Source organism: Solanum pennellii, chromosome 3, assembly GCF_001406875.1.
Source record: "Solanum pennellii chromosome 3, SPENNV200".
NCBI lineage: Eukaryota > Viridiplantae > Streptophyta > Magnoliopsida > Solanales > Solanaceae > Solanum > Solanum pennellii.
Window position 1 is genome coordinate 14175421 of NC_028639.1, and position 17839 is coordinate 14193259.

The 17839-nt window shown below is 33.2% G+C and overlaps 1 pseudogene; it reads right to left on the reverse strand.

The window, feature by feature from the left end:
• Positions 1-13126: 13126 nt before the first annotated feature.
• On the reverse strand, positions 13127-13559 carry LOC107013211 (annotated as a pseudogene).
• Between the last annotated feature and the right edge of the window lie 4280 nt (positions 13560-17839).

The window sequence follows — 17839 nt, forward strand, 5'->3', positions numbered from 1 at the left end:
GAAGAGATGAAAAGAAAAACTCAAGGTTCCTCTTCGTCGGATGTCCTGATAACTGGCCCCAGGGGGAGAAATAAAACTCGTGGTTCTCAGCATAGAGAACAAAATAGGAGCAAATCCAAAGGCAGACTTAAGGATATTGAGTGCTATCATTGTGGCATGAAAGGGCACACAAAGAAGTTCTGCAGGAAGTTGAAGAGGGAGAACAAAAACAAAGAGGAAACTAAAGAAGATGGCAATGAAAATTGCCTAGCCACCGTCACCACCGAAGATCTTGTTACCGTTCTTGATGCAAACATGATAAATATTGCTTGTGATGAGTCAAGCTGGGTTGTGGACACTGGTGCCGCATCTCATGTGACATCAAGGAAGGATTTTTTCTCTTCCTACACTCTTGGTGATTTTGGAACCTTGAGTATGGGTAATGAGACTGTTTCTAGGGTGGTTGGTATTGGTACAATTTGTTTGGAAACTAGTGTTGGAACTAAACTAGTTTTGAACAATGTGAAACATGCTCCTGATGTTCGTCTGCACCTAATTTCTGTTGGTGTTTTAGATGATGAAGGATATGTTAGTACCAACGGTGATGGAAAATGGAAGCTCATTAAGGGTTCCTTGGTTGTGGCTCGTGGTAACAAACGTCGTGGTCTATACTGGACTACGGCCTCTGCTTGTGTTGATATGGTGAATGCGGTTGAGAGCGATAGCTCTTCAACATTATGGCACAAGAGGCTTAGCCACATTAGCGAGAAAGGACTTAATGTTCTAGCCAAGAAGAAATTATTGTCAAATTTCCAAAGTGCTAAATTAGAAAAATGTGAGCACTGCTTGGCTGGTAAACAAAATAGAGTTTCCTTTAAGTCCTACCCTCCTTCGAGAAAGACAGAGTTGCTTGAGTTAGTGCACTCTGATTTATGTGGTCCAATGAAGACAAAGACATTGGGTGGTGCACTTTACTTTGTCACTTTCATTGATGATTGCTCGAGAAAACTTTGGGTCTATGTCTTGAAGACTAAAGACCAAGTGTTAGGTGTCTTTAAGCAGTTTCAGGCTTCAGTTGAAAGAGAAACTGGAAAGAAATTGAAATGTATTCGTACTGATAATGGTGGTGAATATTGTGGACCATTTGACGAATACTGCAAGCATCAAGGTATTAGACACCAGAAGACTCCTCCCAAGACTCCTCAGCTTAATGGTTTGGCTGAGAGGATGAACAGGACCTTGATGGAAAGAGTTAGATGTTTGCTTTCTGAAGCAAAGTTGCCAAACTCATTTTGGGGTGAGGCTTTATTGACCGCTGCACATGTTATTAATCTATCTCCTGCTGTTGCTTTGCAAAGTGATGTACCAAATAGTGTTTGGTATGGAAAGGATGTTTCCTATGACCATTTGAGAGTATTTGGTTGCAAAGCTTTTGTACATGTGCCGAAAGATGAGAGGTCAAAGTTAGATGCCAAGACAAGGCAATGCATCTTCATTGGATATGGCCTAGATGAATTTGGTTACAGGCTATATGATCCAATTGAAAAGAAACTTGTGAGAAGCCGTGATATTATTTTCATGGAGAATCAAACAATTGAAGATATTGACAAAGCGGAGAAGGTAGAATCTTCAAGTTTTGATGGTATAGTTCATCATGATGAAGTTCCTCACACAAGTGTGCATGATGTTGTTGGGTTTGATAATCATGGTGACGCCCAGAATCATGTATCGAATCAACATGTTGATGTTGATAATAACAATGATATTGTTATTGATGATCCTGTTTCTCATGAAGTTGTGGACGAATCAAATATTCCGCTTCGGAGGTCCACAAGACAACGGTTTCCTTTCTCTCGTTATTCACCCAATGAGTATGTGTTACTCACTGACGGGGGAGAACCTGAATGTTATGAGGAGGCCATGGAAGATGAGCACAAGAATCAATGGATTGAAGCCATGCAAGATGAGATGAAGTCATTGCATGAGAACAACACTTATGAGTTGGTAAAATTGCCCAAGGGCATGAGAGCTTTGAAGAACAAGTGGGTGTTCAAAGCTAAAGTTGAAGAATACAACTTGAAGCCCAGGTACAAAGCTAGATTGGTTGTTAAGGGATTCGGTCAAAGGAAAGGTATTGACTTTGACGAAATATTTTCTCCTGTTGTGAAAATGTCCTCGATTCGCACAGTTCTAGGTTTGGCTGCTAGTCTTAATTTAGCGATTGAGCAGATGGATGTGAAGACGGCTTTCCTTCACGGTGACCTAGAAGAAGAGATTTATATGGAACAACCTGAGGGCTTCAAAGTAGATGGTAAAGAAAATTTTGTATGCAAACTTAAAAAGAGTCTCTATGGCCTAAAACAAGCTCCCAGACAGTGGTACAAAAAGTTTGAATCTGTTGTGGGGGAGCAAGGCTATAAGAAGACTTCTTCAGATCATTGCGTATTTGTACAAAAATTTTCTGACAAAGATTTTATCATCCTTTTGTTGTATGTGGATGATATGTTGATTGTGGGCAAGAATACTTCCCAGATTGACGAGCTGAAGAAAGAGTTGTGTAGGTTTTTTTCTAAGAAAGACTTGGGTCATGCCAAGCAAATTTTGGGCATGAGAATTACTCGTCTTAGAGATAAAAGGAAGATTTATTTGTCCCAGAAGAAGTACATTGAACGCGTATTGGAGCGCTTCAATATGAAGAATGCGAAGCCTGTGAGTATACCTCTTGCGGGTCATATGAAGTTGAGCAAGAAGATGTGTCCTACAGCTAGGGAGGAAAAAGAGAACATGGCCAAAGTTCCATATTCCTCCGTTGTCGGAAGTCTAATGTATGCAATGGTGTGCACTAGACCTGATATTGCTCACACAATTGGCGTTGTCAGTAGATTTCTCAAAAATCCGGGAAAAGAGCATTGGGAAGCTGTGAAATGGATACTCAGGTATCTTAGAGGAAGCTCAGATGAATGCTTGTGTTTTGGAGCATCAAATCCAATCTTGAAAGGCTATACAGATTCTGATATGGCAGGTGACCTTGATAACAGAAAATCCACTACTGGATATTTGTTTACTTTTTCAGGGGGAGCTATATCATGGCAGTCAAAGTTGCAGAAATGTGTTGCACTATCTACAACTGAAGCTGAGTATATTGCGGCTACTGAAGCCGGCAAGGAGATGATATGGCTAAAGCGATTTCTTCAAGAGCTTGGTTTGAATCAGATGGAGTATATTGTCTATTGTGACAGCCAGAGTGCAATAGACTTGAGCAAGAACTCCATGTACCATGCAAGAACAAAACACATTGACGTCAGATATCATTGGATTCGTGAGAAAGTGGAGAATGAATCATTTCACGTCAAAAAGATTCACACAAGTGAAAATCCTGCAGATATGCTGACCAAGATGATACCGAAAGACAAGTTCGAGTTATGCAAAGAACTTGTGGGTATGAGCTCTCTCTAAAGAAGTTGAAGATACCTTCTTCCAGTAAATGGGACTGGAGGGGGAGATTTGTTGAATCCATCCCATTTTTTTGTCAACTTTAGCTATTCAATTGGTACAAGCAATTGTTAAAAAGGAATAGTAATTGGAGTTGAAAAGAAAAGATTTGGTAGTTGGCAAATTGGTAAGATTTGCAACCATTCTTGACTTTGCTATATTTACATATGTCATTAGTGACATAGGCATGGTTTTATCCTTCTATAAATAGAGCATTCTTGCTCATTTGTAGAACACACCAAGTTAGAGAGAAAAACCATTTTGAGAGCAAAGTGAGGTATTCCATAGACTATACAAGAAAATAGTCTGTGAAGAAAAATAGAGTGTGAGCGATATTTTAGTAAGACGGAAACCAAAAGAGTGTTGTTCCTTTTGAGTGTGTAGTAGTCACTTTGAGTATTGTATTCGTGACTACACAGTGTAAAATTCCTTACTATAGTAATATCAATTGCTCCTCTTAGTCCGTGGTTTTTTCCCTTATTCAGAAGGGTTTCCACGTAAAATTCTTGGTGTCGTTATTTTCCCATTTTATTTCCATTACATTTACCATATATATATTTTTTGTGCTTGTCTGCGTTTTCCCAACACATCCATCCTCATTAGATCGTTGCAGTCGACAAACTTCAAATGATTGATGTCTTCTGTAGGTCTGTGATGTCGGATCTCATAGTCGATATCTCGGATAGTTCTACCCTGTCTAATCTCACAAGTTGTAACCCTCAAAGTCAAAGCATTGATAAAGGTGTAGCAGATATGGGGCTCTCTATCATTCTTAGGACTGATCTCTCCAACCTGGTCGTCCTCGCCTCAGCCGATTGGGCTACACGCCCCGTCTTTAGGAGTATAGCTTGGGTGATTTTGATCGGCTGGACAAAGGAAGAGGAATCTATATCCTGTAATGATGGAGAAATTTATGTGCCTGATGTTCGAAGGAGCAGCATAGGTACGGTTGCATCTGCCTCTGCAAAAAAAATAAATCAACATCAATCTCTGAACAGGTATCGGCTGGGGCTGATTTTCGTTGTTCGGCTTCCTCAAGTGTGTACTTGGCCTCAATACATTAGATATTAGTGAAGGATAAAAGTGTGACCTCGATGTCTCTCGCAGTTCCTGGAGGTACTCCAACAATTCCCCACAGCTCCGTGATCATAACAGGGAATGACAAAGAAGTCTTCTTCTGTTTATCTCTCATGGCTATCTATTGTTCAGTCAGCAACCCCAAATCGCACTGCCTTCTATGCATATTGGATGCAAGGCAAGCTGCCTCAGGGAGCACATAACATAATCGTTTAGGGAAGGAATGACTGTACTGCTGATGAACATTAACAAGAACCTAATAGCAATGTTCAGGTCCATCTTTTCAATTGGAGCTCCTACCCCGATAAATCTAACAATGTCCTCTGATATCATAGGGGCTAACCATTACTTTGAATCCTCTAATGATTCAATAAGGGGCAACCCCTCATATGGAATTATAGAGTGCAGTGACCTTTCAAATCAACATTGATATGCTCGATGTGGCATTTTAATTTCGTGCATCTGATTATGACAGATCTAACTGGTCTGAATTCGCTTGCCTTTCTTTTTATTATTTTGCACCAATTCCCCATAATCTGTGTAGAATTGTATTACCCAAGAAAGAATATAGGGTCTCGCGGCCTTGTGAACTGCGTGAACTCATAGAACCGGATAGTCTGCAAGACATTGGGATATTTTCCTTCTAGTACCTCAAATGATGAGAGCCTTTTCTCCTTCATGATTTGTACCCCATCAACCTTTCATCTGTTTAGTAATCGTGGCGATGAGTTACAGGGGGTGTAGGGGCCACTAGAGGTGCCTGATCTAGCTCTGGAGCTGATTAAGGATATGTGACAATAGATGGTGCTCTAGTGGATGTAGATTGTGCGCCATTCATACACTCAATCATTTGGTTGCGTAGAAGATGCATATCCTCAGGGTTAGACCATGTAGGATGAGTCTTAATATTTTCCCCTTTCCTATTTATGTTTTTCTACCTTTTTCTTTTACCCTGTGGGAGTTCTTCCCTTCCTCTTTTCGGAGGATTTGACCCTTATTCATTCATACGAAAGCCTTGTTCTGCCCTCTTTTCGGGTTGCGTGTTTTGATTAGTACGTGCCATATCTGCAAAATATTGTAGTTAATCAAAAGAACAATTAAACTGGCACTGAAATTATATTGCATAAAAATTTGCAAATCCAATTGGCGGATCGCATAACCTCTTTGGCAAGCTAGGTCGTGCTTGCCGAAAAGCTTGGTTTACCGATTCCGCGAGTTGGCGATGAAATGATCTTGTTGGTAAAACGTCGAACACTTTTGGCTACTATGAACTATTCTGCCGAAAGTTATCGTGACGGAGAGTCAATGAGGGGCATGCTCAAGGTGATCAAAAGTATATTCCGTAAATCGCTGACTAATTTTGGCGATCATGACCTTAGTCCGCCGAAGGTTAAAAATCCATCTAGACATCATATATGATTTAAGGGAGGTCTATGGCCAGTAGGCGAACTCCCGAGATGTTTGGCGAGCTTGACCCAACTCTCTGAATGACTTATCATGCCTATTTTTCAACCCCTTATCGAAACCAAGCTTACAAGTCCCAAAAAATAATCAAGACATGCATATACGAAATTCACATAATAGTCATACTTTTTATCACAGAGGAATACTTCGACTTTTTCCGATTTTACTAAATTTGGCTATTTAACTACGATTACCCTTACGAACGTCGTCACTCATTCCCTCATTCAGCATTTTTTGTTATTTAGCACAAAGGTGGGTTACGTAGCTTCACCCAATCATTCTAACAACAATTAAGCGGCACCTATTGTGAATTTGATCAAATAGAAGCAAAGACAGTAAGTTCGAACACTAAGAACATGCAGGTAAAAGTTTCAAATCAAAGGCTACATTACTTTAATCCAGTCCTACCAAAGAGCCTAACACACTTCAATGTTATACTAATATGGAAAATGAGTTCAGCATTTTTCAAATTAAATTATGGGCTTAGGATCCAACCTTTTATTTCGATCAAATTCCTTTTGCTATGAGATGGGGCACAAATTCCTATCCCAAGCACTAATCACCAACTCTAATACTAATAGAAAGTAAAAGTTTTGAGAGTCATACCTTGGTGTGAAGTTGGGAGGTTTTAGAGCGGGGGGCGCAGAATTTTGAATTATGAGACTTTGGCTATCAAAACCTTTCATTTCGCGTCCTTTCGATGACGTTATTTACACTTGTCGAACCAGTCGGCAAAATGCTGACTGGTCTTTTATCTTTCCTTTTTGGTAAAATATTTAGTTTCATGGGGGCCTGTTCAGTTATATGTATCGAGATCGCCAAACTTATTGGCGATACGCCAAGCTGCTTTGATTGTTTGGCGAGTTTTTCAGGCTCAATATTTGTTTTGCATTAAGCCAAAAGGGGAATCTAGTCAGCCACACTAACCTGTTTGGTGATTCACTAAATGGGACTCTTGCTCGCAAACCTATAGTTTCAATACTTTCTTTTTTTTACCTATAACATTAACATACCATTATTAATAAAAAAAACAATATCCTAAGCATTTACAACCTTGAATTACATCCCAGGAAGAGTCTTATTTAACGCTGTGGCATGACATACGTCCTACCTCACTCTCTATTATCGGATCTAGACCTAGTGTCAATAGGTAAAACCAATATGTCGTTTGGATAGAGTTGAGGCAGTACAAACATCATGAGTGATTTGATGTTGTGGATTGATCTAGAACGAGATTCAATAAATTTTCTTAACTCTACAAAATTCTCTCTCATTCTGTCAAACACTTGATCTTGATTGTTGATCGTTTGGAGAATTATTTAAAGAGTGTACTCAACATGATTTTTCTCATCTTGTCTAAACTTCTTCCGCTCATGTGGAGGAATGTACCTCCCTTGGCATTTGCATTCATTTTGCACCTCAGATATTTTTGTGGTCAAATCATTTAGGTGAGATACCAGCCCATTTCGCTTGAAATCACCCTCGACTTCTTGATCTGCCTCAACTGACTTGCCACCCACTCCATCAACCATGCTTAGATTACCTGCGTACACAAGCAACTAAAAATAAAAACAAAACTAAAAAGAACTTAGTAAATTACGAATAATAAGAACAAAAACTCTTCTTAACTACATTTTTACGTAACCCAACTCCCTGGCAGTGGCGTCATTTTCAGTGCTATAGTGACCAATGAAACTAACTACGATTTGAGTGTCTACGATCATCAATAATATAGTAACCTAACTAAGGGTTGGGTTCATGTCGCAAGGGAGAAGTTTTGAGAGTATGTAGCTAATTAGGATTCCATTCTTATTTGTCGTAACTAAAGAAATTTATAAGTAGAAACATTATAAATTAAAGGGGGTGATATTAAATTGTCAAATATCGAATGGAGGGATTTCCACATGTAGTAAAAACAATCTAAATTAATGGAAAATCAAGTATGAGGGGGAATTCATTGGATGTGACCGCAATACCAGTTAATAAAGATTATAACGTACATGATTTTTATATAAATTTTGTAGAAAAATAATGACTAGGCTAAGCTTTATATGGAAATAAGTTCTCTCTCGATAAACTTACCCAATTTTGAAATGGGATCCTCTCGAACATCCACTTTCCACATGAAGACCAACCTACACCTTACCCCACTCACTCTCTTGAGCTAAGTGTTAGGATATGAGACTAGGGCTCACCCTCTCGGGCTGAACCTCGTGTCGACCCACTCCTTAGGCCATAAATGTATTTGTCTTGATTTTGCGACCTCTCTCTCGAGCAAGCTGAAAACACATAGGTAAAATTGTATTCGCAACTAAAAATCCATTAGATTTAACCACAACCATTAGACTAAATCACCATTACACTAAATCTAAGCTACCAGCAAGCAAGACCCAACATATTTGCTAAATCCCACCACAATAATGGGGGATTTTAGCCACACATCAAGAAATAAAATATTATACCTTTAATGATGTTGGAATCAAATGGTTTTAAAAGATACAAAGAACGAAGAATCAAGGAGACCCACATCTAAATAAAAATAGACGAGACCTTTTCTTCTTGAAGTCTTCAAATCCCCTTCAAACATGAGAGAAAATACGAAAAACTAAAGTATAAAATCTAAAAACTAGAATAATGTTTGGACTCTCTAATTAACAACTAAAACTAGTATTTATAGTTTTTAGATTTTATGTTGCGATGGATCATTCGGCGAGGTTTGTCGAGGACGCCGAATGACTCGATGACTCGCCCATCTTCTAGTTCATCACCTTTTTTTCTTGCCCACAACATCTTTAAGTTCTGGACCATTGGGCGGTATAGTACTGCTTTGCGGAACTATTCGGCGGCGCACCGACTTCTTCTTTCTCCGCCGATTCAATATTTTTCCTTCAGGTCTGCGTGATGGAACAAAGGGAGAAGAATGTCCCATCGGCAATGCGCAAAGTTTACTGGATGATGCTTAGGCTTCAATTTCTTTGTTCTTTTCAGCCTATTTATTCCTTTTCAGGCCATAGTGTCCATGCTCTCCTTGAAACTTTAAATACCTGAAACTTGATAGTTTTCATCAAATATTTAGATAAAATAAGCATTAAAGAACACTAATTCTATTAAAATTTATCCCTAAATTAATGCAGTCTAGTGACTTATCAGCAACCAAGATGTATCGTGACATGTGAGTGGTCTATTGGTGTAATGTAATGAAGAAGGATATTGAGAAAATTGTGGATAAATGTCTGAATTGTGAACAAGTGAAGGTTGAGCAGCAAAATCCTAGTGGTGTGTCCGAAGATATTAGTAATGCAACATGGAAGTGAGAATATTTGAATATGGACTTCATGAAAAGTTGCCTTGTACTCTCATCTATTTTACATGATTTGGGTTACTAGGGATGGAATAACAAAATCTACTCATTTTCTCTTGCAAATACATTATTTCAATGAAGGAGTATGCCATGCTTTATAGTCAGAATATGTTAAGGTTACATGCAATGCCTTGTCCACTATCTTTGATAGTAGTACTTAGTTTACGTCACAACTTTGAAAGTCTTTCCACAAGGATCATGGCACTCAATTGAAGCTTAATACTACTTTTCATCCTTAAATAATGGGCAAGACGATCGTTCTATCATAACTTTAGAATATATATTGAGATCTTGTGTGATCAACTTCAAGGGTAGTATGGATTACTAATTGACTTTAATCAAGCTTTCTTATAATAATAACTATAAATTCAGTATCGAGATCGCTCGATTTGAGCTTGTCTATTGTAGCAGCTATAGTTTACCTATAGGTTAGTTTGCAGTTGATGAGGTCGCTTTAATATGGATCGATTTGGTACATGAGGTTATGAAAATAGTTCGACTTACTAGTGAATGGTTGATAATGTCTCAAAGTTGAGAAAAGTCGTTAGGAGAAGAGCGAATACATTTAGTGTTGATGAATGAGTTTATTTGAAAATCTCGCCCATGAAGGGTGTGATGAAGTTTCGAAAGAAAGGGAAACATAGTCCCCAATATGTGGTCCCATATCATATTTTGAGACGTATTAACAATGTTTGACTATAAATTGGAGTTACTAAATGATTTAGCATTGATACACTGGTATTCCATGTCTTTTTTGAAGAAAAAAAAGTATGTTGGAGACCCAATGTCCTTTGTGCCTTTGGATCCTTTTCGAGTTAGGAAAACTTTTGATTAAGATTTTAGACCATCAAGCTCAGAAGTAAAGAAACAACGAAATTGCATCCATGAACATTCTCTAGAGGAATCAATTAGTTAAAGGTGCTACTTGGGAGGCCGAAGTTGATATGATGTGAAAGTATCTTCCACTCTTTCCCTTCACTTCTATTCTATCATGAGGTATTAGTTTGTTGTGACACCTCGGATTCGGGAAGACAAAAAAAAATTCAGTTTTCAAAAATTTGGTGCATGTTCCTACACTGCCATCCACAGTAGTAGAACGATCAACGGATCGTAGGACAGGTCTGTGGCTGGCCAGATAGTTTTTCCAACGATATATAGTTTCAATACTATTTGAACAGTTCATCAGGATGGTCCATCGTTCAAAGCACGATCCGTAAATAAGTCTCGTTATCTTGTACAATTATAGAGAAAAGTACTTGATATTGTTCTTTTTTACATGGCTTACTCGTTTGTATCAATCAAAGTGGTGGTATTCCAAGTTCAATATTTTTTAGATTTGATTTAGTGGTTAACTGAGGACGAGAAAAAGAGTAAGTGTTGGGTGTTGATGAAAAGATAAAATTATACATATTTAATCATTATTTGCTGTATGTTTAATCTTTTAATTATCCTTTAAGAATAAATTTTATGAGTTACTCTTATGGTGTGTATGTTATTTGTAGGATTAAAATGACTTGAAGATGAAATATTTGGAGCACAAATGAAATAAAAAAATCAATCATAGAAAGACATCAAGAATGCAGCTTCAAAGATTAAAGTTATTAAAGGAAAGAGCATCAATTTTCAATCAAATTGCTTCCATGTGGAAACCACTAAGAGACCAAATTGTTTTGTTGAGGTGGTGGAGGACATTCAGAAACAACAAATAATTTGTAGAAGCCCAATTCCTTTGGGTTTTGATTTCCTAATATATATTGAGCTCAATTGTATTATTTTAGCTTTTCTATATCTATAAATAGGACATGTAAAATCATTATTTAGGGAGGGAAGAACCAAGAAATAATACACAATATAAATTTCTTATGCCTTAGATTGTTTTGAAGAGGTGTCGTGGAGGCCGAGGAATTGTGTTTTATTCTTATTTCTTCTTTATTATTTATTTGTATTCGTGATTAGTAAAAGGTAATTTAGCCATTGTTCTTAAATTTGATGATTAACACAAGCATATTTATATTCATATATTTTGATTATTTTTTTGAGATAATGAGTAGCTAAATTTCATAACAAAGGTTGTGGAAACCATGATGAATTATTAAAACAAGTCCATATACAATGTAATTCTTCAATGAATGTTATGAATGTATGTCAATGTTTTCGTTTACAATGGTTCTAAACAGTGACAAATGTTAGAACTCGTCTCGTTCCTACTTGTCGAACCAAGGAGGTAATGAATCATAAAATGATTAAACAACAAGGATTTAATTAAGTATTTGCTGCTATCTATTAGCCTGACCTTAATCAATTAAAGTTAGGGTTTTTTCCCAACTCGATTGATGTGAGGGGTGATTCGGGGTAATGGTAAGGGTTTGTAAAGTAGACAACCACAGACTTACCAAGTTGCGAGGTGAAATTCCATAATTGGAGGACCAATCACTTACAGAAATCCAACTTACCAACCTTGGATGCTAAAAATTGAAATAGATCACAAGTACAATATTCTTGCTATTTTATGAAATCATGGGGAACACATTCCTATTTATTTCTAAAAAATCTGAGTATAGATAAATGCTTAGTTAACAACTATTTTATTCGTTTTATTTTATTTTTTTCAAATATTGACTATCTAGTTAAATATCTATATTGAAAATATTCTTTCATATTCTCTGTTGGATTGACTTTGACACTTCGTTGGTAAATATATTGCATACGACCGTTTATATTTCTTTTCAAGAAGTATGTGTTTGGATGTTATTTGTAAATTTTGAGCTATTTATGTATACTTTGTAACATTATGTATATATCTAGGCTAAGGCCCCAATCGTTGTCTAATATCTTCCAGCCTATTTTATTGTAAGCTTATTTAATTTATTGCTTGTATTTTGATTCAGATTTTCCTATTAAGGTTTATGGTAAGTGGAATTATAGTTTGATTTTAGATCGTGACCGTGATGCTTGACGTGCATTTTCTTGGTATGAAATGTAATATTTCTTGAGAATTTAAAAATATTGAAATATAAGATTTTCTACAAAATATATGGTCAAATGCTAACTTAGCCTATTGTAAATTTTTATGTGTAGATGTTTGAGTATAGACATATAGATCTACCATCCTTAACCTATAAATATATCTTTTTGTCCGTGTTTCAAATATATGTACACAAATATTTGTTTATAAGAATTATTTTAGTAAAAAATAATTTTGGCACTATAAGGCTACATAAAATATATTTTTGTTCGACTTATTTTCAAAATTTCAAATACAATAATAGCTTTCATGCACTACACTTGCCTTTGATATTGTAAAATATATGATGATAAAAAAATTTGCATAACTTAAATATGTAAAAAATATTTATACTATTTATCCAGACACCATAGATTATGTATAAAAAAATATTAGAAAAAACAATGCTCCAAAATAATTTCTTTAAAATATTGTTTGATTAGAAGTGACAAAAAAGTCTTAAACAAATTTATTTTTGAAAAAAAAGCTTTCACAACACTTAAAAAGATTTTAATGGATAAACGTCAAACATTTTCTCATTCAAATATGTGAATTTTTTTTATATGACCGGTAGTTGATGGATTTCAATTACTTACCTTGTACTTTTATGTTTACTTTTTTTTTTAAATGACTTTAATTCAATAAAAACACAATTACACGTCAATTAAAAAGTACAATAAGAACTCTCCAGAAAAAAATAATTGTCACCAAAATGAATGTAAAAGCAATAAGATAATACACTAGACATATCAATCTATGTTTGAATCAAAAGATTCTTCAACTTGTATCTCATTAATATGCTTGTGTGAAATTGCATTGTCTTGAATCTTCAATTTATTCTCCAGAGACTTTATTTTGCAACTCTTTAATCTTAATCTTCATCAACTCACTCTTCACACTGTACTGTAAACCCATTTTCATTTTCCACTGCTTGTTGTCTTGTTCCTGAAACATCTGGTTTAGATGTGTAATTTCCCTTTCTGTTGCCTCAAATACACCTTCATAAAATATTACAGTGTTGTCGACTTTGTCATGCTTGTGTTTTAGGACCCCAACTTCCTTTTCCTTCACTTCTAATGTAACCTTGTGAATTGCTTCTAATATATCAACTTTCCTCAATAGCAAATTTCTTTCATCCGTCAATGACATAATCATTTTGTTCTTATCAAGCTCTTCCGCCATAGTTTAGCCTTTATTAGAGACATGAGAAAGGAAGAAAGTGAATCAAATTCATTTATAATTTTGTTTGTACCTAAAGTTGACATTTACTACTTCTATTTAAGTAGATTAACATTGTAATTGAATCATAGTTGAACGTAAATATGAAAAGCCATTATTCATCATCATAAAATTTCATTTTGTCAAACTATATTTAACAGTAATTAGTAAATATTTATTTGAATAATATCAGATAATTACATTATCAATTTTAGAATCAATAACTCAAATCTAAAATACATAATATTATTTTACCATAATTGACACTTAACATGTGTAGATGCATCAACTCTTAGTTAAATCAGTCTCATAAATGTTCGAAGAAAAAAATCAATAACTTCAATTTAATACCAATTGTGTTGAAAAAAACATTCATTTGCTAAAAAGTTATTTTGGAACTAAATTAAGTAAAATAAAATTATTAAGTACAACTACATAAATATGTTTTTATTTATAAACTTACATCTTTTATGTCATTATTAATTGTGCTAGAGAATGATGTTAATGGCTAGATCTTCTCCAAATTAGCATTATGTGATAATTGATTGATGGTGCAACTATTAGATATTCATTAAAATAATGAATTTTCTTTTAAGCATTCGTGTAGGGATTTATTTGATTAAATTTATTTTCAATGCTTAGCCATAACAATGTAAGGAAATTCATCATAGTTTTTCTCCATAAAGATATGATAAGCATCTTCTCTAGTAATTCTTTAATACCCTAGATATTTTTATGTAAACATAAACATCAAGTACAAATCTTTATACTATCACATATATTAAACATATTAATAAGATCCTAAACATTCAAATATAAAATAAAAATCTTCATAGATGGTAAGTCTGATGAGAAGAACTAAGTGAAAGCGAAGTTTAAAAACTAGTTACCTCCTCGCCCTAATTGCCGTCAATGATGAAAACCTGAAGAGAATTTTTAATAACCCTAATTGATGGAGAAATGACCATTTTAGAGTAGTTTGTATTTAATCTGGTCCAAACATCAAGTGACATGTCGGACGGATAGGAGATTAATTTTTTGAAAAATTAGCAAAGTAGTCACAATTCCTAACTTTATTAGTAAAAACATCTGCATTTTAAAATAATTATTTAAAATGTCAAAATGTCAATATTTTGAAAAATAAATTGTATTCAAATACTTTTATTTGTCTTTTATTTTATTTCTCAAAACAGTCCAAAATACATTCACTACCTATTAGACTTCTTTCTAGATTTTAATACCATTAAATTTAGTTTTATTTTCCATCTTCCATGTTTTCAATTTTTTCCCCTTTCATCAATTTTTCACCATTATTCTCTCCTTCATTGTTGAAGTAGAACTAATTATTCTAGTTTATACCAATTTGTTTAGATCTATAAGAGTTCAACAAATCTCTCAATCGATAACGGTATTTTCGAAGTCATCATTTATTTTGCGAGATTTTATGAGATTTTCTTTTTAGAATCATAAATTTTGTTGAATTTTGGATTGTATTACGTATTTTCTGTCATTTTTGATTTATATGTGAGTTTGTTAACATACTTATCAAATATTTATGCATATAAGATTTTTAGTATTTTAAACACTAATTTTTTATTTTTTGTGATTTTGTTTTCATGTTGGAGATTTAGTAGATTGTAATTTGTAGTAATCTATTATTATCATTCATATATAATATATTATTTGATTTTTTTTATATATTCATATTTAATAATTTCAAAATTTTCTTATAGGGTTACTAATACAAAAGTGAACACAGATTCAGAAATAGGTTTGGTGAAAAAATCGGAAAAAGGAGTATAGAAGACGAATAATTAAGAGAGAATGAAAGAAGAATGTTGCAAAGTTGTATTCATACCAAAATAGTATTCATATTAATTACTGTTTGTCAATTGTTTTTCTTTTACTCATCATTTATATTTTTACTAAGAATATTGTATTTCTTTTTAAGTCTGTAGTCATTACTAAGAATATTGTATTTCTTTTTTAGTCATATGTATGTCAAATGAAATGTATCTATTAAGCATAGACGTATCCTATTTTTTAACAGTTAATTTTATTTTTATAACATTGTATCCTTTACCAACATATTATATTATTTTCAATATGTATGCTTTTTGTTTTCCAGAATCTTGTATCCTATTTCTTTAATAGTTAATTTGTATTTTTAAAAAAATATTATAACCTTTTTCAACAGATTGTATTATTCCACCATGTATTCTATTTTTCTCCAAAAACATGTATTCTTTCGTAAATCATACACATAATAATGATTACATTATATTGATATACAATAAGTAATATTTTTTGTAATAAAACTACAAAAAATATATATTTGGCAATTATGTAATACAAATTTGATCACTAAAATACAATTTGTAGTTTTCAGTATGAAAATAAAAAAATCAATTTAATTTGAATGGTAAAGTGAACACATAAAATATAAAACTATTGGTATACAATTATAATGAAAACATAATAAAAAGGAAAGTTGATTCAATCAAATGAAAAAGGGAATTTTCAAGAAATTGTGACTGATGAGAATTTTAAGTGATATTTCCCTTTTAAAAAAATATTGTCTCCCTTAATTTTCTCCTTTCTAAATAATTGTAATCTTGAAAATCATGAAAATGAAAATACATAAATCAAACACATAACAGAATAAAATATTGACGTTTTAGATAAATATTGAAAGTGTGACTAAGAAAATCTATTAAATGTCAAAATATTGACATTTTGAAAATATTCCCTTAATTTTTTAATAAATATAATTTTTGGGATTTTTTTTATTCGGGCCACACATAAATTAACAAGAGAATATTTTGAAAATGTCAATATTTATGAATTTAATAGGATAGCATAGCCACATTTTCAATATTGTGTCAATATTTTAGTTTGTCATACATATAATATATATATTTTTTAAAATTGTTTTGACTTGAAAGAATACAACTTTTTAATAACATAAAGGAAAAAAATCAAGGGATAGAAAATTACAAACAAAAGTCTGTCTTTCACGAAGTGTATTTTTATTTTATTTTCTAGAATTTTTTAACCTTTTTTGAATTGTATTCCTTCCAACATGCATACTATTGTATTCATTCTAATTTCCATGTGTATTTATTTTTTCTTTAGAATCTTCTATCCTTTTTCAGGTCATATTCATTGTAATATGTATTTTATTTGTATTTGTATTCATTGTAGTTTTTATATATTATTTTGTATAATAATATATTAAATATAAAAAACAATATGATGAAACGGTTAGAATGAAATATAAAACTGAAAAGGAATAAGTGAATATTTGTTGCAATCATTCTTAAATAAAACACATAACTAGTTGAAAATCCTTTAGAATGAATACAAATTAGGAACAAATACCATATTCATAAATTATGCAACATGACTTTTGTATGAATACAAAAATTAATAGCATAGATATGATTTTAAATATAAATTGAGAAAATGATACAAAATTCGGAAAAAAACAAAACAGTCTCATAGGAAGTTGTTCTTCCTGTAAATAAAATACATATCTAGTTGACATACATTTGAGATATTCAAATTAGATACAAATACAAGATTCATAAACTATGCAACATGAGATTTTTAATGAATAGAAAAATTAATAGGATACATACAGATTTTAATATACAAAATTCTAAAAGAAAATTATAAATTCAAAACAAACTAATAGGAAATTGTTCTTCCTCAACTTGGTCTTCAAGAAGTTTTTTGGGAATCTTCCGTATCCAACTAATAGTGTGTTTATATAATAGATGGAAAAATCAAGAGAGACTTGGTAACAACGTATTTACGTTTATCAATGGGTGAAAAATATTTTGATAAATGGTTAGATTTCTTGAACTAAGTAGAGGAAAATAGACGAAGTGATTTTCTTGAACAAAGAATGGAGAGAACAATGGTGAAAAACTCGAGAGAGGGAAATGAGAAATTCTAGCTTAAAACTTACAAAGAGGAAATGTAGGTAATGAGAAGTTTTTTTCTTCTTTTACATGGATAGAGGAGTAAAATTAGTTCAATGTGGGATCTAATTTGAGAAATAAAAGGAATGAAGAATAGTTATATTAGGATACATTTTATTTGTTAACATATTAAAATATTAACATTTCCAATAATTATTTTGAAGTATAGATGTTTCTAATAATTATGTTAGGGAATTTGACTAGTTTACTAATTTCACAAATTAAAAAAGGACAAATTATGCAAAATGACAGCTCTTA